The sequence below is a fragment of the Pristiophorus japonicus genome, unplaced genomic scaffold (assembly GCF_044704955.1).
Source record: "Pristiophorus japonicus isolate sPriJap1 unplaced genomic scaffold, sPriJap1.hap1 HAP1_SCAFFOLD_33, whole genome shotgun sequence".
Lineage (NCBI taxonomy): Eukaryota > Metazoa > Chordata > Chondrichthyes > Pristiophoridae > Pristiophorus > Pristiophorus japonicus.
This window is the reverse complement of record NW_027253106.1, coordinates 3921734-3938953: the sequence shown is the minus strand read 5'-3', so window position 1 is coordinate 3938953 and position 17220 is coordinate 3921734. Positions and strand designations below refer to the sequence as shown.

The following is a 17220-nucleotide window of genomic DNA, read 5'->3' as shown; positions in this document are numbered from 1 at the left end:
AATGATGGTGCTATATTTCGGAAGGCTGTGAGTTTGGCAGGAATTGATCTCGTGTTTCACAGACTTTACACATCGGAACAGGAGATGGCCATTTAGCAGCGAGTGGTTAGGATCTGGAAGGCACGGCTTGAAAGGGCGGTGGAGGCAGACTCAATCTTATCTTTCAGACGGGAGTTGGATAAGGGTCTGAAGGAAAATCAATTGCAGAGCTACAGAGAAAGAGCGGGGGAGTGGGACACGCTGAGAGTCGGCACGGGCTCGATCGGCCGAATGGCCTTCCATGCTGTAACCATTCCATGATTCGATAAGTTAGTGGCACATTTCACAGTGTGGGTGGGAGCTCAACATTGCAAAGGGACATGGATTGAGTCGGCAAAACTAGAGGCATCTGATTCAGGAGATTCGTGGCGCGCTGAAATTTCGGAGTTCAATGACTTTGAAAGGAACATTTTTGTTTTGTGCCGTTTCGGTCAGAGGTTTTGCATGAAAGCAACATTAACTGAAATGAAATACAATCGCCCAACGTGGGGCTCTAAACCACGACCCTGAGATTAAGAGTCTCATGCTCTACCGACTGAGCTAGACAGGCTTCTGCCCAACGCAGGTTTTTATCACTCATTGCAGCCAGGCGCCTGTTGGCTCCGCCCCAGATGTTAAATCTTGCTGTTGAAGAACTGCCAGGGTCTTCTTGAATGGTGGACCAGGCTCGAGGGGACGAATAGCGAACTCCGGCCCCGAATCCTTACGTGTTTATGATTAGCTCCTTCAGGGTAAACGAGCCAAAGAAGTACAGCGGAAACGTTACAAGGACACCCTCAAAGTCTCCCTGGTAAAGTGCGACATCACCACTGACACCCGGGAGACCCTGGCCGCAGACCGCGCGGGGTGGAGAAAGTCCATCCGGTAGGGCGTTGAGCTCTTTGAATCTCGATGCAAGGAGCATGACGAGACCAAGCGCAGGCAGCGGAAGGAGCACGCGGCAAACCAGTCCCACCGACCACTTCCCTCGATGTATGTCTGTCCCACCTGTAACAGGGTCTGTGGCTCTCCTATCGAAATGTTCAGCCATCAAAGGACTCCCTTTTGGATGGAAGCAAGTCCTCCTCGATCCCGAGAGACTTCCTCTGATGGTGTCTATGATTTGCGGTACACTGCGGAAACATCTCCACTTTCAGCACCAGATTACCAGAATTAAACCCAATGGCATCGGCACTAAAGCTCCTCATCTGCTCAGAGCAAAATATATCATGTGACAATAGAATTTTATGAATTAATTAATGATGTTTAAATCAATGGTTCTTTTTTTTTTGCATAGGAGATACATAAAGGTGTGTAAAATAGATGAACTATTTTTTTATAAGGTTTTGAATTAAAAGTACAATTTCCCTGACCGCGAATCGAACCGGGGCCGCGGCGGTGAGAGCGCTAAATCCTAACCACTAGACCATCAGGAAACCCACTTTGGGCACAGAAGCAGTGGTTTTGTCGAGGTTCACATCGAGCAGCTCCGTAACACAAGACTCTGTGCTCTACGGGCTATTACGAGGGACACATACATCACCTGTTGCTGGAGGGCTATCAACTCAATCAAAGTGACCACGACGTGATTTGAACACGTAACCTTCGGATCTGAAGTCAGACACACTACCGTTGCTCCCTCAGACCTACATAGTGAACTGGAGATGTTTGTCTATATGAAGGTTCTGTAATACAAGGGGCTTTAAAATCTCCGCCCATTCCCGCCAGGTATCACAAGCAGCGCTCACCTGACAGGCACCGTATAGTTTCTTCTTCAACTTTTCTTTTGCTTTCACGGGAAACCATCATAAATTAACCCCTCACCTTCTTTTGCACAATCAAACAAATGCTAACTCAGGAACAGTCCATACTTCAATCATGTGTCTTGTGCTTTGCATCTTAACTCGTAAACCATATCCCATTTTACTCACTGTATTGTAGCTTTCTGGATCAAAATCTTTATTGCCGATAACACCACGAATCTGGGGCAACTTTTATCAAATTTAACAGCACGGGTTATTCCTACCGTGCACACAAAATATAATCAGTAGTGAAGATAAAATCCCACCGTGCGTATTTTCAGATTCAACGCAGCAGCATTTCAAATAAATTTTACACTGAAAAGATTTGCAAGTGTTGCTTGTATTTGTGTCTTAAATTAAACTTTGTGGCGTCTGACTCCCATTCATGCCACTGCTGAATAAGAAAGGAGTGTTTACAATGACTAGACTGCACTGCCCCTGATATTTGTGAGCTCATCCTTTATATTCAGTGGTTTCTCGCCCTTTGATGGGCTGCAGTGTAGCGGATATCACGTTGGCCTCACATCGAGTACTGTTTTGGGGGATGACTCATCAGGGGAGGGCAGCAGCAGCCAAGTTCATGGCACCATGGCTGGCTCTGCTGCACAGAAGCGCAGGAAAAAGAGTGGGACAGCGATAGTGATAGGGGATTCGATTGTAAGGGGAATAGATAGGCGTTTCTGCGGCCGCAATCGAGACTCCAGGATGGTATGTTGCCTCCCTGGTGCAAGGGTCAAGTATGTCTTGGAGCGGGTGCAGGACATTCTGAAAAGGGAGGGTGAACAGCCAGTTGTAGTGGTGCACATTGGTACCAAAGATTTAGGTAAAAAAAAGGGATGAGGTCCTACGAGATGAATTTAAGAGCTAGAAGCTAAATTAAAAAGTAGGACATCAAAAGTAGTAATCTCGGGATTGCTAAGAATGCCACGTGCTAGTCAGAGGAGAAATCGCAGGATAGCTCAGATGAATGCGTGGCTTGAGGAGTGGTGCAGCAGGGAGGGATTCAAATTCCTGGGGCATTGGAACCGGTTCTGGGGGAGGTGGGACCAGTACAAACCAGACGGTCTGCACCTGGGAAGGTCCGGAACCAAAGTCCTAGAGGGGAGTGTTTGCTAGTGCTGTTGGGGAGGAGTTAAACTAATATGGCAGTGGGATGGGAACCAATGCAGGGAGACAGAGGGAAACAAAATGGAGACAGATACAAAAGACAGAAAGGAGATGAGTAAAAGTGGAAGGCAAAAACCAAAAAGCGCCACTGTACATCAAAATTCTAAAGGTTCAAAGTGTAATAAAAAGCCAAGCCTGAAAGCTCGGTGCCTCAATGCGAGGAGTATTCGAAACGCAGGAGAGGGCTCTGAGCTAGAGTGGTTGAGAGCGCAGATAAACAGGACCCCAAGAAAGAATGCAAGAGGCAGGAGGCAACAGAGCAGAGTAGCACTGGGGTAAGTGTAAACCACAAGGTGATAGGAAGGGACAATATGTATGAATATAAAGGGGCTGCAGGAGGGGTCAAAACTAAAAATCATGGATTAAAAACTAGTATTAAATACTTTACCTAAATGCATGCAGCATTCAAAATAAAGTAAATGCGTTGACGGCACAATTCATGACAAATAGGTATGATTTGGTGGCCATTACAGAAACGTGGTTGCAGGGTGGCGAAGACTGGGAATTAAACATACAGGGGTAGCTGACAATTCGGAAAGATAGACAAGAAGGGAAAGGAGGTGGGGTAGCTCTGTTAATAAAGGATGATATCAGGGCAGTTGTGAGAGAATATATTGGCTCTAATGAGCAAAATGTTGAATCATTGTGGGTGGAGATTAGAGACAGTAAGGGGAAAAAGTCACTTGTGGGCGTAGTATATCGGCGCCGAAATAATAACTTGACGGTGGGGCGGGCAATAATCAAGGGAATAATGGAGGCATGTGAAAAAGGAACGGCAGTAATCATGGGGGATTTTAACCTACATATTGATTGGTCAATTCAAATCGCACGGGGTAGCCTGGAGGAGGAATTCATAGAATGCATGCTGGATTGTTTCTGAGAACAATATGTTACAGAACCTACAAGGGAGCAAGCTATCTTAGATCTGGTCCTGTGCAATGAGACAGGAATAATAAACGATCTCCTAGTAAAAGATCCTCTCGGAATGAGTGATCACAGTTTGGTTGAATTTGTAATATAGATTGAGGGTGAGGAAGTAATGTCTCAAACGAGCATACAATGCGAAAACAAAGGGGACTACAGTGGGATCAGGGCAGAGTTGGCTAAAGTAGACTGGGAACACAGACTAAACGGTGGCACAATTGAGGTACAGCAGAGGACTTTGAAGGAGCTCTTTCATAGTGCACAACAAAAATATATTCCAGTGAAAAAGAAGGGCAGTAAGAGAAGGGATAACCTGCCGTGGATAACCAAGGGAATAAAGGAGAGTATCAAATTAAAAACCAATGCGTATAAGGTGGCCAAGGTTAGTGGAAAACTAGAAGATTGGGAAAATGTTAAACGACAGCAAACAATGACTAAGAAAGCAATAAAGAAAGGAAAGATAGATTACGAAATTAAACTTGCGCAAAACATAAAAACAGATAGTAAAAGCTTTTACCGATATATAAAATGGCAAAGAGTGACTAAAGTAAATGTTGGTCCCTCAGAAGATGAGAAGGGGGATTTAATAATGGGAAATGTGGAAATGGCTGAGATCTTAAACAATTATTTTGCTTCGGTCTTCACAGTGGAAGACACAAAAACCATGCCAGAAATTGCTGGTCACAGGAATGTGGGAAGGGAGGACCTTGAGACAATCACTATCACTAGGCGGGAAGTGCTGGACAGATTAATGGGACTCAAGGTAGACAAGTTCCCTGGTCCTGATGAAATGCATCCCAGGGTATTAAAAGAGATGGCGGAAGTTATAGCAGAAGCATTCGTTATAATCTTCCAAAATTCTCTGGACTCTGGGGAGGTACCAGCGGATTGGAAAGCAGCTAATGTTACGCCTCTGTTTAAAAAAGGGGGCAGACAAAAGGCAGGTAACAATAGGCCGGGTAGTTTAACATCTGTCGTGGGGAAAATGTTTGAAACTATCATTAAGGAAGAAATAGCGGGACATCGAGATAGGCTTAGTGCACTCAAGCAGACACAGCATGGATTCATGAAGGGGAAATCATGTTTAACTAATTTACTGGAATTCTTTGAGGATATAACGAGCATGGTGGATAGAGGTGTACCGATGGATGTGGTGTATTTATATTTCCAAAAGGCTTTCGATAAGGTTCCACACAAAAGGTTACGTCCTAAGATAGAGGTACGCGGAGTCAGAGGATATGTATTAGCATGGATCGAGATTTGGCTGGCGAACAGAAAGCAGAGAGTCGGGATAAATAGGTGCTTTTCAGGTTGGAAATCGGTGGTTAGTGGTGTGCCACACGGATCGGCGCTGGGACCACAACTGTATGCAATAAACATAGATGACCTGGAAGAGGGGACAGAGTGTAGTGTAAAAGAATTTGCAGATGACACAAAGATTAGTGGGAAAGCGAGTTGTGTAGAGGACACAGAGAGGCTGCAAAGAGATTTGGATAGGTTAAGCGAATGGGCTAAGGTTTGGCAGATGGAATACAATGTCGGAAAGTGTGAGGTCATCGACCTTGGGAAAAAAAACAGTAAACGGGAATATTATTTGAATAGGGAGAAATTACAACATGCTGCGGTGCAGAGGGACCTGGGGGTTCTTGTGCATGAATCCCCAAAAGTTAGTTTGCAGGTGCAGCAGGTAATCAGGAAAGTGAATGGTATGTTCGCCTTCATTGCGAGAGGGATGGAGTACAAAAGCAGGGAGGTCCTGCTGCAACTGTATAGGGTATTGGTGAGGCCGCACCTGGAGTACTGCGTGCAGTTTTGGTCACCTTACTTAAGGAAGGATATACTGGCATTGGAGGGGTTACAGACACGATTCACTCGTTGATTCCGCAGATGAGGGGGTTATCTTATGATGATAGATTGAGGAGACTGGGTATTTACTCGGTGGAGTTCAGAAGGATGAGGGGTGATCTCATAGAAACATTTAAAATAATGAAAGGGATAGACAAGATAGAGGCAGAGAGGTTGTTTCCACTGGTAGGGGAGACTAGAACTAGGAGGCACAGCCCCAAAATACGGGGGAGCCAATTTAATACCGAGTTGAGAAGGAATTTCTTCTCCCAGAGATTTATCAATCTGTGGAATTATCTGCCCAAGGAAGCAGTTGAGGCTAGCTCATTGAATGTATTCAAGTCACAGATAGATAGATGTTTAACCACTAAGGGAATTAAGGGTTACGGGAACGGGCGGGAAAGTGGAGCTGAGTCCACGGCCAGATCAGCCATGATCTTGTTGAATGGCGGAGCATGCTCGAGGGGGAAGATGGCCTACTCCTCTTCCTAATTCTTATGTTTCTTATGTTTCTTATGGAGTAGGCGTCGACTACAACCAAAAACATTTTTGAAAGGACCTGCGTAGTCCTCATGTATGCGTGCCCAAGGCTTGGTGGGCCAGGACCAGGGGCTAAGGTGGGCTTCCCTTGGCGCATTAGTCAGCTGGGCAAACGTGTTGCACCTGAGAACACAAAGTTCCAGATCTGCGTCTATCCCTGGACACCAAATGTGTGACTTGGCAATTGCCTTCCTCATGACAATGCCCGGGTGCTCATTGTGGAGTTCTCTGATGAACACATCTCTGCACATCTGGTTTCTACGCAGTTTCCCCACAGTAGGCAATCGGCCTGAATCGAGAGTTTATCCCTGCGCCGGTGAAATAGTTTAACTTCCTCAGGACATGCCCTGTACGTGGCAGCCCAGTCCCCATTCAGGACACATTTCTTGACGAGAGACAAAAGCGGGTCTCTATTTGTCCAGACTTTAATCTGACGGGCTGTCACGGGTGAGCCTTCACTTCCGAATGCTTTAAAGCCATGGCCATCTCAGCACCATGCTCGGTAGCCCCCTCAGTGGTGGCGAGTGGGACCCTGCTGAGTGCATCGGCGCAATTTTTGGTGCCCGGTCTGTGTCGAATTGTGTAGTCATAGGCGGCCAACGTTAGTGCCCACCTCTGTATTCGGGCCGATGCGTTTGCATTTATGGCTTTGTTGTCGGCCAAAAGGGACGTTAGGGGTTTGTGATCTGTCTCCAGCTCAAATTTCCTGCCAAACAGGTATTGGTGCATTTTCTTTACTGCATATACACATGCGAGCGCTTCCTTTTCTACCATCCCGTATCCCCTTTCTGCCTGGGACAGACTTCCGGAGGCCTAAGCTACCGGCTGTAACTGACCCTTGGCATTCACATGTTGCAAGACATCCGACACCATCGGACGACGCATCGTTACACAAGCTTCTTACATGGGTCATATAGCGTTAACAGAGTGTTGGAACATAACAAATTGCGTGCTCTATTAAAAGTCTTTTCCTGATTGTCCCCCCAGACACATTCGCGACCTTTGCGTAGGAGCACGTGTAGCAGCTCTAGCAGTTTGCTCAATTTGGGAAGAAAGTTACCAAAATAGTTCAGGAGCCCCAGGAACGAATGCAGTTCCGTCGTGTTACGGGGTCTGGGTGCTCTCTGGATCGCTTCCGTTTTGGAGGCAGTAGGGCTGATCCCGTCTGCTGCTACCCTCCTCCCCAGGAATTATCCCTCTGGAGCTGTGAAGATGCACTTCGCCTTTTTCAGTCGCAGCCCTATCCGGTCCAGTATGCGTAGCACCTCCTCCAGGTTGTGGAGGTGTTCTTCAGTATCGTAACCCGTGATGAGGATGTCGTCCTAAAAAAACACCGTCCCTGGAATCGACTTGAGGAGGCTTTCCATATTTCATTGTAAGATCGCAGCAACTTAGCCAATCCCGAACCGACATCTGTTGTACTCAAACAATCCCTTGTGTGTCGTGATGGTGGTCAGCTTCTTCGGCTCACTCGCCAGCTCCTGGGTCATGTCAGCTGAGGTCAGGTCTAATTTTGAAAAATGTTTGCCACCGGATAGCGTCGCAAAGAGGTCCTCCGCTTTCAGTAGCGGATACTGGTCTTGGGGTGACACCCGATTGATGGTGGCCTTGTAATCACCACATATCCTGACCGACCCATCCGCCTTGAGCACCGGCACAATCTGGCTCGCCCAGTCACTGAATTCGACTGGGGAGATGATGCCTTCCCTTAGCAGACGGTCCAATTCGCCTTCTGTCGTTTCCCGCATCACATACGGTTCTGCCCTGGCCTTGTGGTGTACTGTCCTGGCGTCCGGGTTTATGTGAATCACTACCTTGGCCCCAATGAAAGTGCCGGATTTAAATAATGAGTCAAATTTGTCCAGGATCTGTGAGCATGATACTCGCTCCACAGAGGAAATTGCATTGACATCGCCAAATTTCCAGTTCATGACAGCAAGCGAACTTTGTGGGTCACGACTACCGTGGCGCTGCCTAGCACCGGAATGATCTCCTTTGTGTATGTTCTTAGCTGTGCGTCAATCGGCGATAATTTTGGCCTCCTGGCCTTGGACGCCCACAACTTTTCGAACTATTTGATACCCATCAGGGACTGGCTGGCCCACGTGTCTAGCTCCACTGATACTGGGATGCCATTGAGGAGCACGTTCATCATTATCGGTGGCGTCCTGGTTTATGAACTGTATCCTTGCTCCACATGAACTTGCTGAACTTCAGCTTCCAGCGATTTCCCCCAGTGTTCATTTCTGCAATTTCTGCAGGTATTTTGCTCAGCTCTGCATAGTCCGGCTGAGTGCGTGCCTCCACGCTGTTGGAAACAAAAGGTCTCTTGCCAGTCGATCCTCACTGACTGCCCCGTGATTGTCCTTGAGTGCACCATATGCAGGTGTTGATGGACCCATTACTGGCCGCATTGTCCCTTGCAATGACGTGAATCGCCGTTCAGCTTGCCATTGTCTCTGTCGAACTTCCCCTCTGGGTATGGCTACATATTGGGGCATGCCTGACTGCCCTTGGCTGCCTGGAGAAGTGTGTGATGCTTTAACAATGTTGAATCTCTGTCCCAACCATTGCTTAATACAGTACCTCTTGTCGGTTCAGCTAGTGGCCATGCTCGTGTGGTTTAAATCCCACTTTCCCATCGCCATTGATACGTCCTTACTATACAGTGTCAATGCACACGAGGCCCATGCTTCAGAGAAGGTCAGTCTGTGACCTGTCCTTTATTTCTTAGCACTCAAGTGATGGAAGTGAGTGGAGCTTCCCCTTTTATACCTGAAGGTCCAGATTAGGAGTGTCTCCCACAAGTTCACCACATAGTGGTCATTGTTCTCACAGTGTACAACTTAGGTCAGATTATACATGGGTTACAATGCTGATTGAATACATGACAGTCCCGGCCTCACTCACGCTGGAGCTGGGGACGAGCGATCAGTCGATGGGTTGTTTGCGGCTTCGATCTGCTGTTGTGAAGCGAGGCGGAGATGCAGGATCCTTTAATAATCTCTCACAACTCAACTGAAAGCAGCCGGAACGTGCAGCTTTGAGAGGGGCTTTCTGCACCGTCAGGGCTGGAAATGGGAGGGAGTGAGAGACACTGTGTAGAGTTTGAATGTGTACAGAACTGTACAGAGAAACCAGCCAATGTAACAGGGCTGTGAGACACTGTTGATAGTATAGTATTAGGCAGTCCCTCGTATCGTGGATGATTTGTTTCCACTCTAGAAAGGGATGAGTTCACAGGTGTTTCGATGAGGGACCTGACAATCTAGGTCCCGAACTACATCCTGAAGGGTGGAAGATGCCTGTGGGTGGATTTTTTTAACGTGGGGTGACCGTTGCACACCAGCCACCATACGGGCTTGCCAGAGCTTGGTCTTGGTCCAGAGGCAAGGATTAACCAAGACGACCATTGACCAAGCTCTGCTGCATGGACCAATTGTGTACACATGCGCCGACTATCCATCGAACGCAGAGTGGGCTGGCCCGTGCTGTCCCTGGGACCTCGCCTCTGTTGAGCCCCGATCACGACGCTCCTGGGCCCCGATCTCTCACCACTCCTCCGCCCCGATCAAAAATGGAGCAGTCAGAAACAGGACATCAATTAGTCTCTCTTATCTTGGAGACACCAAATATCAACAAAGTTATTTGAAATATCAAAATATTAAACTCCAGCCAAGTTGAAGGGTTAACATCAGCAGAAACAAACATCAACTTTGTTAATATTGAACCATTAATGTCAATTATTCCATTTTTTCTAATATTTAAGTGAACAATGTTGAAAATGTTTCCACCCGGTTTCGATCCGGGGACTTTTCGCGTGTTCGGCGAACGTGATAACCACTACACTACAGAAACATTGCGATTGACACACTGCTAGGAACATAACCAGAGCTTTAACCTACACAGCTGGCCGATACTTCAGGAGCTGGTTTTACGAGAATAGAATGACGGTGCTATATTTTGGAAGGCTGTGAGTGAGGCAGGAATTGATCTCGTGTTTCCCAGACTTTACACATAGGAACAGGAGCGAGTTGTTAGGATCTGGGATGCACGTTTTGAAAGGGCGGTGGAGACAGATGCAATCTTATCTTTCTGATGGGAGTTGGATAAGTGTCTGAAGGAAAAACAATTACAGGGCTCCGGGGAAAGGGCGGGGGAGTGGGACTCGCTTCGAGTCGGTACGGTCTCGACGGGCCTAATGGCCTTCCGTGCTGTAACCATGCCATGATTCGATAAGTTAGTAGCGCATTTCATAGTGTGGGTGGAAGCAGAACATTGCAAAGGAACATGGATTGAGTCGGCAAAACTAGAGGCATCTAATTCAGGAGATTCAGGGGCCACGGAAATTCGGGAGTTTAATGACTTTGATAGGAACATTTTTGTTTTGTGCCGTTTCGGTCACATAAATGTTTGTGAAAGGAATTTTTTGCAGAAAGGGATGCAGCATTTAACCTTCTGCCTCAACACTTCTTTCTGGGTGTCAGGTCACATTTCGTTTCAATGTTAATCAATTGCTATAAGAACATAGGAATTAGGAACAGGAGTGGGCCATCTAGCCCCTCGAGCCTGCTCCAACTTTCTAAGCATCGGGAACAATCTACCCACATCTAACCAGTCCTGTCCCTTCAGAATCTGATATGTTTCGATGAGATCCCCTCTCATCCTTCTAAACTCCAATGTATAAAGGCCCAGTTGATCCAGTCTCTCCTCATATGTCAGTCCAGGCATCCCGGGAATCAGTCTGGTGAACCTTCGCTCCACTCCCTCAATAGCAAGAACGTCCTTCCTCAGATAAGGAGACCAAAATTGAAAACAATATTCCAGTTGAGGCCTCACCAAGGCCCCGCACAACTGCAATAAGAAATCCTTGCTCCTACACTCAAATCACCTAGCTATAAAGGCCAACATACGATTTACCTTTTTCCTGCCTGCTGTACCTGTATGCCAACTTTCAGTGACTGATGAACCATGACACCCAGGTCTCATTGCACATGCCCTTTTCCTAATCTGCCACCATTCAGGTAATATTCTGTCTTCACGTTTTTGCCCTCAAAGTGGATAACCTCACATTTATCCACATTATACTGCATCTGCCATGAATTTGCCCACTCACCTAACCTGTCTAAGTCACCCTGCAGTCTCTTAGCGTCCCCCTCACAGCTCACACCGCCACCCAGTTTTGTTTCATCTGCAAATCTACACTCAATTCCTTCATCCAAATCATTGATGTATATTGTAAAGAGCTGGGGTCCCAGCACTGAGCCCTGCGACACTCCACTAGTCACTGCCTGCCATTTTGAAAAGGACCCTTTTATCCCGACTCTCTGCTTTCTGTCTGCCAACCAGTTCTCTATCCACGTCAGTATATTACCCCCAATACCATGTGCTTTGATTTTGCACAGCAATCTCTTGTGTGGACCCTTGTCAACAACCTTTTGAAAGTCCAAATATAACACATCCACTGGTTCTCCCTTGTCCACTTTACTCGTTACAGCCTCAAAAATTCCAGAAGATTTGTCAAGCATGATTTCCCTTTCATAAATCCATGCTGACTTGGACCGATCCTGTCACTGCTTTCCAAATGCGTTGCTATTTCACCCTTAATAATTGATTCCAACATTTACCCCACGACTGATTCAGGCTAACCGGTGTATAATTACCCGCTTTCTCTCTCCCTCCCTTCTTAAAAGGTATTTTTACATTAGCTACCCTCTTGTCCATAGGAACTGATCCCGAGTCAATAGACTGTTGGAAAATGATCACCAATGCATCCACTATTTCTAGGGCGACTTCCGTTAGTACTCTTGGAAGCAGACTACAACGCCCCGGGGATTTATCATCCTTCAATCCCATCAATTTCCCACATCATAAGGATATCCTTCAGTTAATCCTTCTCACTCGACCCTCGGTCCCCGAGTACTTTTGGAAGGTTATTCGTGTCTTCCTTCGTGAAGACAGAACTGAAGTATTTGGTCAATTGGTCTGCCATTTCTTTGTTCCCCAATATAAATTCACCTGAATCCGACTGCAAGGGACCTACAGTTGTCTTCACTAATCTTTTTCTCTTCACATGTTTACAGAAGCTTTTGCAGTCAGTTGTTATGTTCCAAGCAAGCTTCCTCTCAAAATCCATTTTCCCCCTCCTCATGAAACCCTTAGTCCTCCTCTGTTGAATTCAAAATTTCTCCCAGTTCTCAGGTTTGTTGCTTTTTCTGGCCAATTTATTTTCCTCTTCCTTGGTTTTAACACTATCCTTAATTTCCCTTGTTAGCCACGGTTGAGCAACGTTCTCCGTTCTATTTTTACTCCAGACAGGGATGTGCAATTGCTGAAGTCACCCGTGTGATCTTTAAATGTTTGCCATTGCCTATCCACCATCAACCCTTTAAGTATCCTTTGGCCAGTCTATTCTCGCCAATTCACACCTCAGACCGTCAAAGTTACCTTTCCTTAAGTTCAGGACCCAAGTTTCTGAAATAACTGTGACACTCTCCATCTTAATGAAGAATTCTACCATATTATGTTACTCGTCCCCAAGGGGCCTCGCACAACAAGATTGATAATTAGTCCCTTCTCATTACACATCACCCAGTCAAGAATGGCCAGATCTCTTCTGGGTTGAGAAAACCATCCATAATACACTCCATGAAATCCTCCTCCAACACATCACTACCATGTGTTCAGCTCAATCACGATGTAGATAAAATTACCCATGATAACTGCTGTACCACCACTGCACACATCCCTTCTTTCTTCTTTGATGCTGTCCCCAACCCGACCACTACGAACCAGTGAGACAGACATTGCAGCAAGTGACTGGTTATTGTGAAACAGCAATTGCTAAAAGAACAGTGACCACGACATGATTTAAACACACAACTCGTTGATCTAGAGTCAGGCGCACTACCGTTGCACTACAAGCTCTACACAGTCATTAAGGGATGTTCGTCTATATGAGGGTACTGCAATACAAGGGACTTTAAAATCCCAGCCCATTCCCGCCAGGTATCACAAGCAGCGCTCACCTGACAGTCACCGGATGGCTTGTTCGAAAACTTTTATCTTGCTTTCACAGGAAAGCATCATTAATTAACCCTTCACCTGCTTTTGCACAATCAAACAAATGCTAACTCAGGGACACTCCATACTTCAATCATTTGGCCTGTGCTTTGGGGAGAGGCCAGGGAAGTGGAACTGAGTCCATGATCAGATCAGCCATGATCGTATCAAATGGCGGAGCAGGATCGAGGGGCCGTATGGCCCACTCCTGCTCCTATTTCATATGTTCTTATGTATGTTAACCCATTTTACTCACTTTATTTTAGCTTTCTGGTACAAAGTGTTCATTGCCGATGACACCAGGAATCTGGTGCAAATTTTATCAAATTTATCAGCACCGATTATTCCTACCGTGCACACAAAATACAATCAGTAGTAAAGATAAAATCCCACCGTGTGTATTTTCAGATTTAAAGCAGTAGCATTTCAAATAAAGTGAAAGAATTTTACACTGAAAAATTTGCAAGTGTTATTTGTATTTGTGTCTTTAATTAAACTTTGTGGCGTCTGACTCCCGTTCATGCCAGTGCTGAATAAGAGAGGAGGGTTTGACATTGACCAGACTGCACTGCCCCTGATATTTGTCAGCTCATCCTTTATATTCAGTGGTTTCTCGCCCTTTGATGGGCTGCAGTGTAGCGGATATCACTTTGGCCTCACACGCAAAAGGTCCCCGTGCATCCGTTTTCTCTCACTCAAAGTTATCCATTTATTGGTGAAATAAAGAGCAATTAATGAATAAGGGAGCCCTTTTGCCAGGAGAATAAATAGCAAATAAAAAGAGCAAATGCTGGAAACCTCAGCAGGTCAGGCAGCATTTGCAGGGAGAATCAACTCGCCCTCGATTGTTCATCCACAGCAAGTTTAAAAATAATGTTGCTGCCTGGGATTGAACTTGGGACCTATTGCGTGTAAAGCAAACGTGATAACCACTACACTACAGAAACCTCTGGCACAACAGCCCCATCAGCGAGGAGCTGACCAGTAAGCTCCCTCTGTGCTGATCGGGAATGTGTTGGCTCACCTGAAACAAATTCTGTCCCACACTGAGAATTCTCAATCCTTCTCCTCCGCTGCCCTTTACAGAAATGTCACGGATCACCCAGCCACCGTGTTCATTTCCACATCCTCACAGTGGGGCCACAGAGGCTCCTACCGTCTCCCCGCGATCAGCGAACTCACCCAGTTTACAAAATTAAACCCCAAACACGTGCCCGGCAAAGTGCAGGAGAAGCCAGATCGTCTGTAATCTCGGTCTATCAGAGAGAGTATTGTTATTCATGGTGATTACAGCAATTATTAAGCGTCTCACAGACCTCAATTTTTTTTTCTGCGATGAATTGATCGAGAATTGAAACCAGGTTAGTGCGCCGGGTCTTAACCCCTCGACCACCAGGGAACAGTTACCATACATGTCGAACCAGGTTAGTGCACCGGATCTTAACCCCTCGACCACCAGGGAACAGTTACGATGCATGTCGATATATTTATATATATTTATATATGAACCTGAATGTCAATGGCTACCTACCTAGACCTCGTGGCGCCCACGGTAGTGCGTCTAACTTTGAGTGAAAGAAACGGTTCCAAAGTGACACCTGTCATTAGTTCGACATGGTTACTACTTGTACTATTACAAGGTGTGCCACCAGAGGGCACTGCAGTGGGAGACTTGTAGCTTACCTGCACAGGTGTGCCTGGCCTAGTATAAAGGGCAGTCCACCAGGTGTGATCCTCACTCTGTGGTTATCAATAAAGGACTCAGGTCACTACAGTTAAATAACGACACATTGTCTCGTGGAGTCATTATCAGAGCATTTGAAGGTATAACAAGGGAGCCAAAAGCCTCAGAAACTGGCAATTCTACCAAAGCGTCGAAGTCATGCTGTAGGTGCCTGGGACAACACATTGCTCAAAGTTCTCCACACGTGAAGGCAGAGTGTTTCTTCGACAGAAAGACTGGGCATCTTGCGAAGTCATGCCGACTGAAGGGTAAACCTATTTTTAAAGCTATGAGTCCAGCGTTCAAAGCTATGAGTAGAAATCCCAAGAGACTACATAGTATGGAAGACCAACAACAGGACGATGAGATGTTTGAGTTACACATCAGCAGGAGCACTAGTTTAACGGACAGTGATTCGGAAAGCATCAAAATCCACATAGATGCGTGATTTCCAACTGGAGAAACCCAAGATAGAGCAGCGAGGCTACTCGGGAGAGTAAATTCCTGTGGTTGGTCATATCACTGTACCGATCGGTGAAATATGAAGATTAATTTCAGAACTTGCCTCGAATAGTAGTGAAAAGAGACAAGTCTGCCTTACAAGGAAGAAATTGATTAAGCTCACTGAAGCTGGATTGTAGTCAGATTTTCTGTGTGGAAGCGAGATTTTCATGATCGGATGAGGTTATCAAGAAGTATCCAAAGTTGTTCTGCGAAACGGACAGTCCGATCCAAGGCTTCAAGGCGAGTGTCAGGGTACAGAAGGACGCTAGATTGGTTTACTACAAGCCCCGTTCCGTACCACATGCACTCAAGGAGAAAGTTGAGCATGAACTCAAAAAACTAGAAGGTGTTAACCGTTACACTGCGGAAACATCTCCCCTTTCAGCGCCAGATTAACAAAATTAAACCCAATGAGATCGGGAGAAAAGTTCCTCACATGCTCAGGGCAAAATAAATAATTGTCGTTCTACAAAAGAATGAACAAATTTCAGCACCAGGTCAGACGGAAATGTTAAGCGAGCAGGTGGACTGCTTAATAGCACTTTTGAGGAGTTGGTGGTGACAAAGCAAATGGGTTCTGCCGAATGATTCAATATAAGAAATGTCTGCAATAGGATTCGAACACTATCTATAGTGAGCTGAACACATCACCTTAGACCACTCGGCCATCATTACTATTCAGTGCTGTGTGTGGCCACCTGCAGGTCGATTTTGAACTTTTGTGTCCTGTCACATGAAATAAATCAGGGCAGCAGGCAGATCTCTGCCCAACACCGGGGAAAGAGTGAGATAGACCTTGGAGCAAGGGTCTGGTTATTGTCAAACAGCAAATGAAATATTAATTCTGGAAGAATAACATTGAAACGAAATGTGATCCTTACACCCAGAAACAAGTGCTAAGGCAAAAGGATAAATGCTGCATCCCTTCCTGCAAAAAATTCCTTTCACAAACATTTCTCTGAACAAAACGTCACAAAACAAAAATGTTCCTTTCAAAGTCATTAAACTCCCAAACGCTCCGCGACTCTCCTGAATCAAATGCCTCAAGTTTGGCCGACTCCATCCATATCCCTTTGCTCCAAGGTCTGTCTTCCTTTTTTCCCCGGTGTCAGGCAGAGATCCGCCTGCGGCCCGCATTTATTTCACTCTCTATGAATCTCTCTAATATTACAACAGCAGCCATGGTTGTGTGAAGGTTTGTATTCTGTTAATCGTCGCCAATTGTTGTGAAAAGTAGAACACCAGGAGGCTGAGTACTGTGAGCTAAACTTAGTGTGATCTTAGTCTTCTTTATTACAACTCCAGAGTGCCTGAACAACATGGCAGCCAACCTTTTATACTGGCCCTGCAGGTTTGGGCAGTTGACCATTAGGACTCCAACATTCACGCCCTCTGGTGGCAAGTATGACATAGTTACATACTTCACATAATTGTTATCGTTAAGAAGTTATAATTCCAATGAATGCCTGAGTCATCAGAAAGGAGCCTGGTTTGTAGGACAAGGCTACATATCAGGAAGGAGCGTAATAACTCTGACATTTAATGTTGCGGACCCTATTCCTGCACTGCGTGTGTTCCAGCTCTGTTTGGAGCACAGATCCCTTCAATCCTTCGCTTACAGGGACAGTTGGATTC

At 46.0% G+C, this 17220-nt stretch overlaps 1 non-coding gene across 1 annotated transcript; it reads right to left on the bottom strand.

Annotated features, from left to right (window-relative positions):
• Positions 1–516: 516 nt before the first annotated feature.
• Positions 517–589, bottom strand: trnak-cuu (transfer RNA lysine (anticodon CUU)). The gene has a single exon. It is a non-coding gene; the product is annotated as a tRNA-Lys (tRNA).
• Positions 590–17220: the final 16631 nt, after the last annotated feature.